Below are 5,410 nucleotides of genomic sequence, written 5' to 3'. Positions count from 1 at the left end.
TTTTGCGCAAAAAACAACTCCAGGATGTAGGGAACTGTGTTCACGTCCAGCAGCACTCGCTTGACCTGGATGAGCGCGGCGTCGTCAGTCAGCTCCTCTACGCACATCCGAGATGGATCTTCAGCGCCTATGTACTCGAAGCCTAGTGTATGGCATTGTTGGATTGGCTGGATCCGGCGTTTGAAGAAGGAAAACATCACGGACATGCCGGTCACTCCTATTTCCTTATAGGCTGCAATGATGGCTAGCAACTCGTCGACTTGATCCATGTCCCCTCTAGAGAGTTCGGTGTTCCATTCTAGCCTCACAACAGGGGTTTACCGGATCTTTCAGGAAGCTGGGGGACATGGTTTTCGATGTAGAACCAATGGCTTTTCCATTCAGGAATGTTGGAGGGGAATTTGTAGCAAAGGTATCTATCACCGGCTTGTTGTCTAAGCTAGATGCCGGCGCCCCCTACAACGGATGGATTTTTGGAGGTGGGTTGCGGCTTTATCCGGAAAAGAAAGCGGAAAAGATCCCAATGGGGTTCAATTCCAAGGAAAGCTTCACAAAAATGGATGAAGATAGCAATGTGGTAGATTGAATTTGGATTGAGGTGATGGAGCTCAAGCCCGTAGAAATAAAGAAGGCCCTGGAAGAAAGAGCAAGAGTGGAGAGCCAAACCCCGTTCAGAAAATGGTAAAATGAGACGATTTCATCCATATTTTCCATAGGAAGAGGTTCGCGAAAAGAGGGGTGCCAGTTGATAAGACTTTTCTTCTGAAGCAAACCTTCGGAAACAGGATTCAGGAGTTCGTTGTTGGAGCACTTACTATAAGTCCACTCCCCTGATGGCGGCTGCGACTCCTTCCACTTCCCATCCTTCTCGCTGGATCTCTTGGGTGCCATTTCCAAATCCGTTTGCCACGAGTAGCTCGGGGGCTGCAGAGAAAGGGGCGGAGAGATTTGGCTAGTTTGGGGCTTCTCAAAGGGGATGAAGGCAAAGTACGGATCTGATTGGGGATTCGGAAATTTCTTGGCGGATTGAAGATTGGAAGCATGGATTTTACCCTGAGTTACTGCAGGGTTAAGTAACCAGCGGCCAGATACAGGTTTACTGTTCCGAAGTTGAAGAGTCATCTCAGGGAATATTCGGAAGATTGAGGGGTCATTTGGTGGATTTTTTAGATAAATTATTCGATTAATCATTTTTTCAGGGTTAATTGTCCCCAAAAAAGGGGTTTTTCGAATTCCAGATCTAAATTCCATCATCTGTACCATCACACCAATTATTTAATATGGGAACATTTTTTCACTACATGCCACGACCATGGGAACCTTATTTCCAAACCTGGGAGATTTGGATTCAAGCTTAGGGGCTGCGGGATACGTGGCATCGACTACTTATTTTTTGAATTTATTCGAAAAGTAAGAAAGAAAGATTCAAGACTAATGTGACCCTTAGCCTGATTCTCCGATTCAACCTAAGACTCGGGGGCTACTCCATATGGAGTGTGATTTTTCAATCGCACACCATACGAAAGAAATAATTCGGGGCATGAGCACCTCATAGCTTCGATGCAGCCAAGAAATTACTCGAAGAAGAACTTCAAGATGGAGCTACAAAAGAAGCCGAAGACTGCTTCGAAAGTACTCGAGGAGCCTGCAGTACTCAGCTACGAAGAGCTCGGGGGCTTGTCAGACCCGGGACTAGGTGTCAGACCCGGGGCTACGGGACTGTGTACATAACATAGTTTAAACAGGCTTAAGAGATAAAGTCCGTCTTATCTCTTATTTATCTCATTTATCTCTTATTTATCCCGTCTGAATAGGAGATAAACCTAGTCGGTACAGAAAGAATCTACTCGAGTTGTATTCGGTTACGATTCCTTATCTAGTATTGGGCTAGGATTCTTGTAACCCTGACCTCCCGAATATATAAGGGGGGTAGGGACCCATTCAAAACAGATCATCAAGATTATTCATGTGGTAGAACCAACCTGAATTACACCGGCTCAAGTACTCAAGTCCACTCTCAAGGGCTCCAATGTACTTCAAATGCTGTAATCCCTTGGCCTGTCGGGTAACGTACCGATAAACCACCGAATGCAGGATCAAACAAGGTACCTCGCATGAAGGCGAGTCCAAAGATACAACTGCCATCATATTTTACATCACAAGCATTTATATTACAAGAATTTTTCCATAAGTAGTATCAGTTCTTAAACTGATAGAATTTATTACAAACCAGTTCGAAGTTTCAAGTTCACGGCAGCGGAGTTTAAAATACGACAACTATACACATCGCCAGTACGGACATCATGCTAAGCCCTGGCATGACATCACTTGGTTTGATCAGTGTTGGCCGGGGACGGATCCTATTCCACGGACCAACCATCGGGCAGAGTATAAGGCCATGGTACAGGTAGAGCAGATTCCTCAGGGGGATTACCTGAACAAAAGTCACAATACAAGACTGAGTATTCTAATACTCAGCAAGGCTTACCCGTTTCATGGTATATTTAGCCATGTAACTGGACTTATGAAGGCTTTAATGGTTATGGGTAAAGTTTTCAGCTGAAAAGCAACAAAGAGTAGATCCTTAATTTCAAATTTTAGCTTTCAAGTTCCATGTGATTATCCATTCTAGATAAGCACCTGCAACTATTCAAGCATGGTAGAATCTTTAGCCAAACATCATCTTTGATAACCATAAAGTTGCTCTTGTTACTCTATGTGGCAAAGGGATCAAGCAGTCTCAATCTCCGCGAGAAACGGACGATTCCTGAATCAAATTTCAGCCTTGCAAGGGTAAACCTAATTCACTCTCTTGGAACATTCAGAGATCGTTCCGAAGCAACCGTTTGCCTTTCATTCCGACTCATGGATCAGATTCACCACAAGCGACTGTAGGACCATACGCATATCCAATGTGCAGGACGTATGTCTGTAGTGCGACTACATGACCATACTCCTGTCCGCTTGTGCGAAACGTACACCTACAGTGTGCGTGATTGAAGGACGTACTCACATCCGCTGCGAAACGTACTCCCGCACGTTGGTGCGTGTGCGAAAAACCAAATTACGAGTGGTGGGAGGTATTTCCACTCCTCGGGCCGATTGGTTACTAGGCTTACTGCTTACCATATTTTGCGGCATGTGGCTAGTACTTTCAAACGCTTAACCACCGCTACCACACACTGCGACCTTAACCAAATTCACCAACACAGACGGGTATCATCTCCATCATGATACATCACATAAATCCCGTCCGTCATCCTTATAGTGATTACAGGAATGTAAACATTGCAATTCCTATATGCTCGCGAGTGACAGGCAATCACTCGACTTCTACCGGTCTATTTAGCGTAGCAGCTATTCGAACTCAAGTTCTAGTATTCAGTACATTGATTCCTAGGAAAATGCAACTAGGGTTTCTCATACAATTCCTAAGAACTTAATGCATAGATAGGTATAAATAAATATAGATTGCAGTGTAAATAAAGTAGGGGGTTATGTCCGGGGCTTGCCTTCGTTGGTGGGGCTAGAGTCAGGGATGTTAGTATTATTATCTTCTGAACTTTGGTTCGGGGCTTCAGATAATCCCTTGGTGACGTTCACTTGGTCTTCAGAAATATCCTCTGCAGACTCCTGGGAGATCTCGTAGGTACCGTCTACGAAAGTAATTGTATCTACATGCAATGCAACATTACAAGTGTGCATATAATACTATTTTACTTCACGATAAAGTTGCAATCCAACACTCATTTAACATATTACTCATATAACAACCAAAAAGATCTGAAACTAAACTTAGGTAGAGCTTTAGGTGGACAACTAATTAAAATTGACTATTTGTTGAGGATTACAACAGAGCTGATTGGAAACAACAGGGTTTTAGCCGATAGAATCAGCAAAGGAGGGAGTTATCTACATAGTTTTTAGGAAATCTGCTGATTTCTGTTTGGAAGAGAAATCGGTAGGAGCGGTCCCTGTATATGATCAGAGGGGATTAGCCGATTTAGGTTCATCTGAGGTCAAATCGGCTGATATAGAGAGGAATGTTGAAGGTATAGTACTCCAAGGATAGAAAAAGGAAAGATCTTGCTGATTGGATTATCAGCATGTTTCTGGTCTATCCGATTGGTTGGTGCATTGGCCTTGGCCTTAACCGATTCATGTGCATCAGGTCAAGCTGATTGGATGTCTACTGGTGCTAGCTGATTGGCTAAAGCTTTATCGGCCGTGCCTAACAGAGACTCTTACTATGCTAACTTGCCGATCTGTGGTGGTGTGTTTCGGCAGGTGCAGCCGATATGTCATCTAAATCGGATGTCTAGCTGATCACTGCGCACATCGGCTTAGCCGATTTGTGTTTTTAGCAAACTAGTCGATCTGTGAATATCGGCACGCTAGTCGATCAGTGTATGTAACTATTCAATATTGGAAGTAGCCGATTGTGCAACAACTACTCGACTCGTGTAGCATGTAACTATCCGATTGCGCATTGGTAAACAAGTCGAGAGTGTGAACATCAGCCGAGCTGATATGTGCGCATGTACTAGATTTGTGAATCGGTACAAGTAGTCGATTAGTGCATTTGCAAACTAGTTGATTAGTGAACATCGGCTGAGCCGATTTGTGTACGTGTACTAGTCGCTCGGTGAATTGGCATACTAGTCGATTTAGTGCATCGGCACATTAGCCGATTTACACATCGGGTAGAACTAGACGAGTGATGTATCGGTATAGCTAGTTGATTAATGCGACTGTGGCTGAACCGCCTGAATTATTCCGGCTCGAGTGCGCTAATCATCGCTATACAGCCGATATTAACTCAATGCACTTCAAACGGAACAACTCATTGGTCTGTCGGGTCTCCGCCCGATACAACCACGGTTCAACAGGATCGAAGCAGGTTTACCTCGCACGAAGGCGAGTTTACAATCACAGCACAGCTCATTAACTTTTAATTTATAGAAACACAAACATTATTACAAACCTTTTTCAAACTTAATGTAAATTTATACAAACAGTGTTTAACACGACAAGCTACACAGCTTGTCCAAGTTCACAGTGGAAGAAACATAAACACGCGACTACGCATGTCACGAAGGTTGACACCGTACTCAGCCCAAAGCTTGGTGTCACTCAGGAGGATCAATGCCAGCCGGGGATGGATCCCACTCCACGGACCAGCCAAACGGAACAGAAGTTGGCCATGCAGGGCTATCCGTGGGGTTCTCGAAGGTCATTCCTGAAAGATAGACTAGCAAGACTGAGTATATTAATACTCACCAAGACTTACCCGCTTCGTGGTATACTTAGCCAGGTAACTAGACTCATGAAGGCATTGAAAAGGTTCTGGGTTTAATTTCAGCTGAAAAGCAATAAAGAGTATGATCTACTTTCAAATTTTAGCTTTTAG

The sequence above is a fragment of the Panicum hallii genome, chromosome 5 (genome assembly GCF_002211085.1).
Source record: "Panicum hallii strain FIL2 chromosome 5, PHallii_v3.1, whole genome shotgun sequence".
NCBI lineage: Eukaryota > Viridiplantae > Streptophyta > Magnoliopsida > Poales > Poaceae > Panicum > Panicum hallii.
The sequence above is the reverse complement of the archived record's forward strand: the minus strand, read 5'-3'. Positions refer to the sequence as shown.